The following is a 13,397-nucleotide window of genomic DNA, read 5'->3' on the forward strand; positions in this document are numbered from 1 at the left end:
GCTCTAGCATTGTTTGTTTGCAATTGCCTCTTAAATTCATACAATTTAAGTCTGACATAAGTTTTCAAAATTGTCCAAATACGTTTGGGGCCAAATACAGTTGAGAGCTGTCATTACATTTGATTAGTTGAATAATTTGCATTCTGTAATATGTCTTAATTCCTACAGACATCATATACATTATCAGTTTGACAATCATATGTCAGCAAGCCACAATAAGTAGGCTAAAATTATCAGACCAAGTAATGAAAACAGATTACTTACAAACTCTTCCGTGTCCCGACAGGTGTATAAATCCACACCTAAGAGACTTAAAAGGCCTTCTTATAGGTGAGTCGCAGACATTCAAAGCCACCTTTGACCCTCGGGTCAGTCGGAATTCTTAGAATCTCGGCATTAAATCCTTTCAACAATCTCTGTATACCTCTTTGGCAAACGGTGACATTCCCAGAAGTGATCTCACTGGGTAGCTCATTTTACTCTTTTACAACACAGGTTGTTTGTAAGACCTTGAAAACACTCCAAGTCCATTTCTTTCACTGTAACAGTTTTTGTACTGTTCATTTTTGTAAAAGAACCACTCACTTGCGTCATAAAGGCAATAACTCTTAGTATGCGTCATACACTGTCTTTTATCAACGGCCAGCACACATTCACAGCTCACTTTCAGACCTACAATCTGAAGTGGTTTAACAACTTTAATTTTAATGTTGTCAATCTAAACCTAAACTAGAAGTATCTAAAAGATAGGATTATTCAATTTTTACTGTATAACGTTTACTTCTTCATTGACAGTTTGCACTGATAGCATTATTCCGTTTTCCAAAATCATGCAGCCATGGCTGTTGTACCGTATAGGAAGCACACTAGCCTGACACTTATCAGTCATTAGTGACCCTTATTGCGGTTCAGTTAAAAGGTCTAAAAAAGAAAGCATCGTGCACTGAGTCATTATGCATTTCCAATTGTAATGCATAAGATTCATAGAGAGACATTAGAGACATTCCTATCTATCGCTGATTATATTGAGTCCTTATGCATTTCCAAACAGTTAGTCATTTTTCACTTCCACATTTACATTGAGTTGTTATGCATTTTGAAATTTACTTTGAGTCGTTATGCTTTTTCAAGATTGCATTGAGTCCTTTTGCATTTCCACATTAGTTCTTGTGCATTTTCAGATTAATAATGAGTACTTATGCATTTTAAAATGTACTTTGAGTCCTGTATTTGCAAATGTAATGGGTTTTTGGGTTTATGGAGATGTCCTTCCAATCTTTTGATCTATTACTGTTTACAATTTAGATGTGATGATTTTCATATCTTATCATCACAGTTGACAGATCAGAGATGATATGGCTTATCTCTATACAATCTTATAAGATTTCTTTGGGTGTGCCCAATTTGGATAAGCACATTTGCTTATCTGGAGGGCATCCTTATCTTTGTGTGCATCCTTTGCACTATGGTGATGAGCTGCACAAAGTCATTGGAAATGTCAGATTGTAAAGTAATCCAAGATGAGTTCAAATTAATTTTACAGGTCTGACCTAAAAATCTGACTTTATTTAAATGTTAGAAGTCTGGGGCATGTTAGTGTGCTATTCATTCATCTTGTGTACACTGTTAACCTGTTGATGCTCATTGACCCCACCCATGGGTTTGAATTTACTTTGCTTAAATTAGTTCACATATACTATATAGTCTAGTCAAAAAAGAGTTAATAATGTTGACATATTATAAAGATGTATAATTTGTCAACATTATGAACAATTTTGAACAGCACACTATATGGTAAATGTGAACTAATTTAAGCAAAGTAAATTCAAACCCATGGGTGGGGTCAATGAGCATCAACAGGTTAAGCTTTATGTACACATTGTAAATGTAGTGACATAACAGACTTAATAAAAGGTGAAATTCTATGATTACTGTTTGCACAAATTTGCAGGTGCATTTCCCATCCATTTTTTATCTTGAAACGTGACATTTTTTTAAACTGTTAAGTGTGCAAACTATTTTTGACAGGACGTTTTTCAAAAGAGCGATTTTCTTTGTATTCCATATACACCGATGAGCCAAAACATTATGACCACTCACAGGTGAAGCGAATAATGTTTATCATCTCCTAACAAGGCCACATGTCAAGGTCTGGGTTGATTAGATGGTAAGCGAACAATCAGTTCTCATATTCAACGTGTTGAATGCAGGAAAAATGGGCAGGAGTAAAGACCTGAGCGACTTTGACAAGGGCCAAATTGTTATGGCCAGACGACTGTGTCTGAGCACCTCTGAAACGGCAAGGCTTGTGGGGTGCTCCCAGTCAGCAGTGGTGAGCACCTACCAACAGTGGTCCGAGGAGGGACAAACCAGCGAAAGGGTGTTGGGCGCCCAAGGCTCATCGATGCGCAAGGGCAATGAAGGCTATCCTGTCTGGTTCAAACCGACAGAAGGTCTAATGTGGCACAAGTCACATCAAATTTGAATGATGGTTACGGGAGGAATGTGTCACATCACACAGTGCATCGCACCCTGCTGCATATGGTCCCGTTTTCTTTTACATCACGTGGACAGCCGTGTACGTGTGTGACATTTACCTGGGGAAGTGATGGCACCAGGATGCACTGTGGGAAGACGAAAAGCCGGTGGATGGAGGGTGATGCTCTAGGCAATGTTCTACTGGGATCCCTGAGTCCGGCCATTCATGTGGACGTCAATTTGACAAGTGCCACCAACCTAAACATTGTTACAGACCAGGTACACCCCTTCATGGCAATGGTATTCCCTGATGGCAGTGGCTTCTTTCAGCAGGATGCACAATGCATACATTGTTCAGGAATGGTTTAAGGAGCATGTTTAAGAGTTCAAGGTGTTTCGCTGGCTTTCAAATTCCCCAGATCTCAATCCGATTGAGCATCTATAGGATGTGCTGGACCAGAAGGATCTGCTGCTAATGTCTTGGTGTCAGATATCAAAGGACACCTTCAGGGGTCTTGTAGAGTCCATGCCTTGGTGGGTCGGCACTGTTTTAATGGCACACAGAGGATCAACAGCATATTAGGCAGGTGGTCATAATGTTTTGGCTCATCAGTTTACTTACCTCGCAGTAGAAACACCATGATCAGTTTTATCCAGAGCGAGGCTCAGTTTTTGCACACCAGCTATGTTGATCTCTGTCAGTAGCATTACCACTATAGATGAAGTTACTGTTTAAAAACAAACGCACCACTCTGCCACTCCTGGGTTCTTTTGGCAGCCCAGAAAAGAGCTGCATTCAGTGGGCACTTTGCACAAATTGAGCTGAAAATGCCTAATTCAGACAAATTATTGGAGATTTGGGCTTCTTTACATTTCCATCAGGATCATTAGATCAGGAAAAAACTCAAGATTTGACATAAATCATGCACTGATTCTTGAGATAAGGGACAAAACATGTCCTAAGTACAAAAGTTCTCTTTATGTTTACAAATCAAGAAATTCATGATAATACAAATAGTGAAAAAGTTCAATCTAAAGGAAATGTGAATACTCAGGGCATTTATTACTTACTGTATATTTTTAAATAATTTCATTTTTTTATGCATGCTCTATACTTGGAAGCACATGTAAATTAACCTGTCCTCAGCAAGAGGTCACAATGTTAAACTGACAAACAAAGTGTTTAAAAATGCAACAAATTCATAAATATAAAAATATCATCTGAAAGGTAGGAATCTGTAAGATTTCAAAGAATACATAAAGTAACATTTTACGTATATTTTCCATATAAAACTGCCAATCAAACTTGTGTCCTCACTTTGCGTCAACTCTGTCAGATTTTTTTTATAATCCTGAATAACACAATGTCATGGTCAGCTATAACTCTTGAGTACCCCTTTCCCACTTCCTGCTCATGGTAGATGCAACAGATGGACACATGGTCTGGTACATTTTATATTTTTATATATTTCAAACAAACAATGTTTAAGTCTCTGCCGTCACAGCTTAAACATGTCAACACAGTCATCGCATTGTGATGATTTTGGCATTTTAGTTTAGGTTATAGAGGCAGCTTCAACTGAGAAAAAACAAAATGGCTCCAGTGTACAACACATGGTTAAGATGGAAATATAGTCAATTTTGTCAACTCAGAATTTTCAGAATAGTGTGAAAACAGATTTTTTGTTTTTTTTATAGAATGTATTTTATTACTTAACTCCTTTACTGAACACCATTATTAGATAATTAAAAACTTTACACTCTTGTTGGATGGATCAAATTAAAATATTATGCTTTTAGTTTATCTGACGGAGTTGACAGATATTACAGTAAGATGTAAGTTATAAAGTGAATAAATGTCCATTTTCAGAAAAAAGCATTTTTTATAAAAACCTGTTCCCACATGGTTTGTTAGCTGAGACCATATATATCCATTTCAAATACTTATTATTAAAAAATAAAAACTCAAATTTGAAACATGTTTTGTCCCTTATCTCAAGAATCAGTGCATGATCAGTGCACAGTCATTGTTTGCTCTATTAGACCCAGCTGACCTGCAGTTGATGTTGGTGGATTTGAACTATTCACAAGGAAATTGCACAAACTGTTATTGCTATTTTGAATATGCAAAGTGGAACCGCTGTGACAGATATGAGGCCAAATATGACCTAACGATGATCATATATGAACAAAACCCATGGAAGATCTAACGGGAGGAACGGGATCCCATCTCCACCATCGCAGCACATAGGCTACTGTTTGTGAAAGGATTTTCATTTTCATATGCCACATCTCTCAGGCTTTAGAAGTGTGTTAAGCATGTTAATTCCTACTTGATATCTCCTAATTCCGATTATGAAGGCATTCCATTGCATGGTGCTCAGAAGATGTCTTAAAAGGGCAACGCTACCGTTATATTTATTTATAAACTGACAACAAAGAGTCTTTTAATGTAATTTATTATCATGTAATGTCGAAACATTTACTCTCTGATGCATTTTATTTGCTTCAAATTGAATGTTTAACATTATCTCTTTATTATCAGTTAACTAGTTAGGGATTTTCACATGACTTTCCAAGTGTATTTCCACACTTTTAAATTGTTGTAAATTTGAAAAGAATGCAGCTTTAGTTCATATGTGTTAGTTTACAGGTCATCCATCATCTATATGGTAGTGTACTACTAATAGTTGACCAGATTTTAATTTTACAGTTTTTCTGGACCAAACAGACCAAAAATCAAAATCAAAAATCAAACAGACTTATCTTGTTCGCATGGCTTTATACACATTTTTGTCCAATAATATGCTCTCTAAAATGAGAATGTCCTTATTAATAATACCATCTGCCACCCACCAGCAATAGCATGGAGCAAATTATGGGTAAGGTATGTTACTGTACCATAAAAAAGGGATGAGCCCTTCGCTAGGTCCCACCCCAACTTCCTGTTATTAAGAAATATACATCAAAACAGGAAAGAAAACCGCTTGTCAAGACATTTTATGGGGTTTTTAAGACCAGGAGTTTAAGACCTATATTGCGAAAAAAGTTTACGCTTAAAACATTAAGTCTCCATTTACATAAGTCAGGCATATGAGGTATCATTTGAAAGCTTCGAATCTGGACTTTTCAGAGATATCCATCACTTCTGCATTTATGTTACTTAAAATAACAAAATAAGGCCTCAAATCATTCACAGTGAAAATTTGCGCACCCCAGATGTAATGGGGTAAAAATAATTATATGAAAAGAAAAGTCCTTCACATACCACAAATGAACAAGTCATATATAAAATGAAAGCTCTCATTCTCAGGAATGTGACTCTATAGATAATTTTGTTTCCCTAATACCACAGTTCAAAAGATTTTCAAAAGAATCACAAAAGATCCGCCAGATGGCGCCATGGATGTCAGCCTCTGTGTGGAGCTCTCCAATTCTTTTGTTGTTTTTGTTTGTTTGTCCTGTGTTTAGTAAACTTTTTTCAATCAGTTTTACCAGAGACGAACGGCTGAACATTCAGCAGCACATACCATACAATCTTTTCCCGGTTTTGTACTATTCGGACATTTTGCTGGACATTTTAGTCGGAGGCGCGGCTGTGTTGTTTAAGCACGCCATGAGACGCAGGCGAGGGAAGCGAGCCGGCGCGCTGGTCAAGCTCCAACAGCGCGGCTTTCGAACAGCGCTGCTGAGTATTCATCTAGCAAATCTCTGTTCTCTCCCTAACAAAAGGGACGAACTACATCTCCTCACACATACAAACAAGGACTTTTCAAACTCTGCTGCCTTGTGCTTCACAGAAACCTGGCTGAGTGAAGCCATTCTGGACAGCGTGTTACATCTGCCGAGCTTTCAGCTGTTCAGAGCGTATCGCATTGCGGAGTTCACGGGGTAAACGAGAGGCAGTGGAACATACTTTTACATCAATGAAAGTTGGTGTACAGCTGTAACAACGTTAAAGAAGATGTGCTGTCCTAATTTGGAAGCACTCTTTATCAACTGTAAGCCTTTCTACATGCTGTGGGTGTTTTCCTCATTTATTCTGGTAAATGTTTATATTCTTCCACACGCGTGCGGGAATGCAGCACTGCAACAGCTGGCTGATCAGATCACAGACACGGAACAAAAATACCCGGACTCACTTATTATAATTCTCTGTGATTTTAACAAAGCCAACCTCACCCGTGGACTGCCAAAATACAGACAGCACATTACATACCCCAGAGACAGAAATACACTGGATCATTTTTACACAACAATAAAGGATGCATATCGCTCTGTCCCTAGAGCAGCTTTGGGACTCTCTGATCTGTTTGGTTCATCTTCTTCCAACCTACAGGCAGAAACTTAAATCAGCTAAACCTGTAGTAAAGACTGTAAAAAGATGGACCAATGAAGCAGAGCCTGCTTTGACTGCTTTGACTGCACTGATTGGAGTGTATTTGTGGCTGTAGACACCAATCTGGACTAGCTCACAGATACTGTGACATAATATATCAGTTTCTGTGAGGATATGTGCATTCCTACCTGAACTTATTTAACATAAAACAATGACAAACCATGGTTTACAGCAAAACTCAGGCAGCTTCGTCAGGCCAAAGAGGATGCTTTCAGAAGTGGGGATAAATCTTGTACAATCAGGCCAGGAACACACTGAATAAGGAAATCAGAGTGGCTAAAAGAAGCTATTCTGATAAGCTGAAAAACAAGTTTTCAGCTAACGACTCTGCATCAGTGTGGAGAGGCCTGAAAGACTTTACTAACTTCAAGACACCATCCCCCAACACTGTTGGGAACCAACAACTGGCTGACGACTTGAATGTGTTTTACTGTAGATTTATAAAGCCTAGTCTCACACCCCACAACCACCCTAGCCTTTCACTTCACATAAACATCAACATCTCCTGCACCCCCCCTCCTCCTCCTACTGCTACTCAATCTGCACTTAAGATCTGTTAAGAGGAGGTGTGCCGTGGCTTCTGGAAACAAAAGACAAGGAAAGCACAGGGTCCAAATGGTGTTTCACCCACTTGTCTAAAATCCTGTGCTGACCAGCTGGCCCCCATCTTCACACAGATCTTCAACACATCACTGGAGCAGTGTGAAGTTCCCTGCTGCTTCAAACGCTCAACCATCATTCCTGTACCAAACAAACCCAAAATCACAGGACTTAATGACTACAGACCCGTCGTTCTGACGTCTGTGGTCAATAAGTCATTTGAGAGACTGGTGTTGGCCCACCTGAAGGACATCACTGGACCCTTTCTAGATCCCCTTCAATTTGCTTATCAAGCAAACAGGTCTGTGGATGGTGCAGTCAACATGGGATTGCATCATATCCTGCAAAATCTGGACAGACCAGGGACATATGCAAGGATCCTTTTTGTGGACTTTAGTTCGGCTTTCAACACCATCATCCCAGCTATTCTCTGGACTAAATTACACCAACTCTCTTTCCCACGTCTATCTGTCAGTGGATCACCAGCTTTCTGACGGACAGGCAGCAGCCAGTTAGACAGGGGAAGTTCACTTCCAGGACATGTACGATCAGCACTTGTGCCCCCCAGGGATGTGTGCTCTTCCCACTACTCTTCTCCCTGTATACCAATGACTGCACCACCAAGGACCCCTCTGTCAAGCTCCTGAAGTTTACAGATGACACTACTGTAATCTGCCTCACCCAAGATGACGATGAGTCTGTATACAGAAAGGAGGTTGAACAGCTGTCTCACTGATGCAGTCAAAACAACCTGGAGCTAAACACGCTCAAAACAGTGGAGATGATAGTGGACTTTAGAAGGAACACCCCAACATTGACCCCGCTCACCATTCAAAACAGCACTGTAGCAGCAGTGGAGTCATTCAGGTTCCTGGGCACTACCATTTCACAGGACCTGAAGTGGGAGATCCACAAGGACTCCATTGTGAAAAAGGCCCAGCAGAGGTTGTACTTCCTTCGCCAGCTGAGGAAGTTCAACCTGCCATAGGTGCTGCTGATACAGTTCTACTCAGCAGTCATTGAGTCTGTCCTCTGCACTTTAATAACTGTCTGGTTTGGTTCAGCTATGAAATCAGACATCAGAAGACTACAAAGGACAGTTTGGACTACTGAGAGGATTACAGGTTGCCCCCTCCCCTCCCTTCAAGAACTGTACACTTCCAGAGTGATGAAAAGAGCTAGAAAAATCACTCTGGACCCCACTCACCCAGCCCACACCTTTTTGAACTGTTGCCTTCTGGCAGGCGCTACAGAGCACTCAGCACCAGAACCATCAGGCACAGGCTATCCATCTCATATCCATGAACAGGTAAAACTGCCTCACTGAGCAATAATTATTGCAATACAGAGCTTAGTCTATTTATATTTATCCAACATACCCTAGCTCTTCTGCCATACATTCCCTTGCATCTGTATATAACAGATTTGTATTTGTACATACAGTACGTATATATATATATATATATATATATTGTCTTGTTGTGTATTTCTATATATACTTATATTTTCTTTTCACTTTTTATTTTTATTCTTTTTTTTATTATTATCTCTGTCTTGTTGTTGTATTGTTTGTGCAGTGCAAACTTCCGTGACACATTAATCCGTGTTTAGTCCTGTGTAAATTCAGAATCACCACAGATGGTGGTTTCATTGCTATTATTTGCATGTACATTTAATTCGCATAAATGTTCCCTAAAATTTAGAGTAAAAATTATGATTCACGAGGATGATTTACGAGAACTAGTTCTCAAATTAATTTTACATGTGCATGGTGTGTTCAGTGTCACATGGCGTTTTATGACCTTTTCAGTTTGCAGGTTAGACACTCAATGCTTCAGATCTCTGCAGAGTCCTAGTGCATGTTATCACATGAACCAGAGAGGCAGATATGTTTCTATTCCTCACAAACCACTGACCTTTAGAATGGGAAAAATGGTGCCAGTTTGTTTATTACTATGATTAAGCCTGAACCTGATGTGATAAGATACCCAAGTGCTTGTTGTATCCTACCAATTCGATTGGTCTTGTTTATAGTTTTGTGGCCGGATCCTGACACTAGTGTTGTGTGAGTGCACTTGGTTTTGTGTTTTTTCATGGCCATGTGCACTGTGTCTGTGTCTTCTGTGATTACCCCACCCCCTCATTTGCCTGTTTATCTGTCTGATTATTAGTTGATGGTCTTCACCTGTTCTCTTCATTACCCTCCTCATTTCCTTCCCTTTATGTTCCCCTTGTGATTTCTTGTCTGTGTCAGATTGTTGTCATTTCTCATGTTTTGTGGTCCTTATCGGCAGTTGTTAGTACTGTTTTCTGGCTGTTCTGCCATATTTAGGTCTAGTGCTCCCTGTTCAGTTTTTTACTTTTGTTTATTATTCAGTATTGTTTATGTTTGTTGGTTTTGCCCTCTAATGGGTCTTTTGTTTTCCCAACCCTGTTGGCTGTAGTCTGGGCTTTTTTTTTTTTTTCAGTTAATAAAGTGTTTCTGTTGCATGACTTGGAAATCAAAGAAATCTGCGATTGGGTTCCTCTGCACCTAAACCTAACAGGGAAATATGGAAGGACTTGTCCCTTTACAGCTATGGTTGTGTCTTGTTTGGAAGGCTGCGTCCTCCAGAGGTCACATTTGTCGGCTGCATACGTCATCGAGGCTGTCTCGTTTTTTGTCAATGCCTTTTATGTATATGCACTTACATTTATACAATTGTTAACCTTTTTTGCATTCCCAATAAAAAAAATGCGACCACTGGAGGACGCAGCCTTCCAAACGAGACATAGCCTATGTATCATGATTTACTACTTGTTATCACTAGTCAAAGGCAGGTGGTTTTAGGGGGAGGGACATTCTTATTCTAGAGAGCATTTGATTGGACAAAAATCTGGACATGCCTGTTAGTGCAAGATGATGTCATAATTATTATTATTATTTTAATATTTTTTTTTTTTTTTTGTCCAGGTACAGAGAGACTGTACATTTTCAAATTATATGCTAAAAGTTTATTCTGGCAACTTTTAGGAGTATCTACACTAGAATATAGATGGCCTCAGAGCTAGTAGACATTAACTGAAAGCCACACAACTCTAATTTTGATATCATAGGCATATGTGGACTTTGATTGAAAGAAATACTTTTCTGTGCTATGCTAGATGTTTTTGACCTATTTCTGGATTATTTAACTTGTGGTTTCAAAATGAAGTTTTTCTAAACAAGGAAGCACTGCAAACCAAGTGGAGTTTAGTCCTTGAGGACCATTTGATAATAAACTAATTGTTATTCTATAAGTCATGTCTTTGACACAGGGTGAGGTTTATTTGTTTGCTTTCGTTTAATAATTCATTAATGAATGATCAAGTAATTATTTTTTAGTATAGCGCTTTGCACAGCACACATCTTTAAAAAAAGCAGATTTACAGAAAATTATGCTGCAACAGAAAATGATGTGATAATGACATTCATTGAGCAGTTTAAATGAAAAAGTGATTAAAAATCATGCTTTAAAAATTATTTTTCCATAGGCCACCAGTGAGCAAGCCAAGGGCGACTATGGCAAGGAGCCCAAAACTCCATAAGAAAAAAAAAAAAAAGAAAACTTGGGGGAAACCAGGCTCAGCTGAAGGAGCCAGTTCCCCTCTGGCAATACAGCATGACTATATGAATATGCCAATATTAGTTATCTAAACTGAGTAGAGGTTGGTGGGCAATGTTTAAAACTAGGGCTGTCAATCGATTAAAATTTTTAATCAATTCAATCGCACTCCATCAAGCTGTGATTTTAACGAAAGAACACTTCCTTGTGTTGTGCTGTCTACTGAATGGTTGGTTTGTTTTCCGTATAAGCTGCGCATTGCCTATACAGCTGAAGTTTCACTTACTGCCCCATGGAGAAAACAGGTGGTACTTCAAGCTTGAATTGCTCAGGAATCTTCCTTATTACGGTCCAGAAACATGATTAATTGCATTAATTTTATTAACGCGCTACTTTTAATATAATTAATCGCACTGAATTAACACCTTAAATTGACAGCCCTATTTAAAGCTAAAGGATTGTGACTGAACTGTAAGATTAATGATTGAGTGTCTTTGTAGTCCATCCCGAATAACCTATGGAAGTGCACGTAGATGCAGTGTCCCTTTGTTTTGGATGGTGAATGGGTTAGGGTTAGTTTAGGATTAGTTTGAGGTGAAATCTTGGCAAAGGCATGACAGCGTACAGCAGTTCTCAAATGTTTTGTTCAAGCCCCCCTTTGAAACAAGAAAAACATTTGTGCTTTTTTACATTTAAACTGTAGATATTTTTTAATAAAAACTAATAATTGCAGGAATTCATTCCTGTAAATGGAAATCCGCCTCAGCAGAATCTATAAAAGCATTTTTAAACTCCAGTAAACTTCCAGTAATAATAAATGACTGCCCACACTGACCAGCACTGAGAAAAGTAACATGTACCACGTGACAGTGCCATCTTCATGCTGTTTCGGAAGCGGACCTCTGGACAATAATTTACCCGTGATTACTGATATTGAAAACTCTAATAACCACTGAAATAAAAACTGGCCTGAGACTGGCCGTCATGTGGTGTCCCTTGGTACGTACCTAAGCCCACACCAAAAGGTCCACCAACTGCCCTTCTCCATATGTTATATGTTATTGAAAGGCCAATAGCGGTCACGGAACACTCTCTCCAAAAGACGATCGCCTGCTCCTGCACATCTCCCCATCAGAAAATTGCTTCACGCTTACTCACACCCATCTCAAAGAAGTCATTCATATCACTCGTGTCTTATATTTAAATTCTTCTGAAGCCATTCGATGGTGTTGTGTGAGGAATGGACCGAAATTTAAGTATCAATTCATCTTTTCCCCCATTCGAAACTGGTGCGCGAGACATCTTTGTTTACACAAGCGCAACTGTGAGCACACCTGACACTGACTAAACACTTTGGGCTGTGGAAAGCTGCACGCAGGAAGCGCTGCAGTGCCTGGAGAAAGTTTAAACAAGGCACGAGAAAAGGAAGAGGAGAAGAAATTGCGCACATTGGTTCTAGCGTGTATTGTTAAAAATTTTGCTGAATGTGTGTGAAGTGATTTGAGAACGCCCCCACCCACGGGGCGTGCCCCACACTTTGAGAACCACTGGCGTACAGTATGATTATAGGCATGCAGGGTGTGTTAACTAGGGAAAGTGACAGTGTTCAGTGGAAACGAGATCAGACGGCATTGTGCCCTACTTTTCAACAGGAGATTACACTTGTTCAAATATGTCTCTGTTTCTGATGTGCACACACTTTTAGGATGGACAAGACAAGGCGAAATCAGACCACTTCAAAAATGTTTAGCCAAATTTCTTTGATTTCCATAACAGGAGGGCTTTTATAAGTGCAGCGTCATGCTTATATGGGATTTGCGTACAAGGAGTGCCCCCCAAAAAACATTTATACTGGTTGCTACATGCTCTGTGTGATTTAGTTGTTGTTTTTCTTGGTGTATAGATGAAAGTTAAATAAGAACATGAATGCTTTTATTAGACCCGCAACACTGAATTATGCCAACTAATTAAAATATTCTTATACTGAAAAATTTTTTTCAGGTACCCTTAAATATGCATCACCATGTGGTAGAATCTAAATTAACTGGTTTTATCAAATTCAAAATTTAACTTAATAAGACTTAATCAGTCTACACTGGCAAAAGTAATTTTAAGGGATAGATCATGTACCAATAGCTCCTTAAGGTAACAACTGCACATGGGGGTGATGGTGGTGGTAATTTTCATTATCAAACTTTTTTATTGTTGTTATTATTACTTGGCCTTGATTTTAATTAATCATTAATTTTTAATGATTTTACTATTTAGTGGTTACACTGAATCATTCATCCTGTTTACAAATGTCAGACAGTCTGTCTCTCTTTTGAAGTCAATTC

The 13,397-nt window shown here is 38.9% G+C and overlaps 1 protein-coding gene across 1 annotated transcript in view; it reads right to left on the bottom strand.

Moving 5' to 3' along the window:
* otop2 (otopetrin 2) overlaps window positions 1–292 on the bottom strand; it is a 28,268-nt gene extending 27,976 nt beyond the window's left edge. The window contains exon 1 of the mRNA XM_051717418.1: window positions 265–292. The gene's annotated coding sequence lies outside the window, so the exon portion shown is untranslated. The remainder of the gene's footprint in view (window positions 1–264) is intronic.
* Between the last annotated feature and the right edge of the window lie 13,105 nt (window positions 293–13,397).

This window comes from Myxocyprinus asiaticus, chromosome 14 (assembly GCF_019703515.2).
Source record: "Myxocyprinus asiaticus isolate MX2 ecotype Aquarium Trade chromosome 14, UBuf_Myxa_2, whole genome shotgun sequence".
Classification (NCBI taxonomy): domain Eukaryota; kingdom Metazoa; phylum Chordata; class Actinopteri; order Cypriniformes; family Catostomidae; genus Myxocyprinus; species Myxocyprinus asiaticus.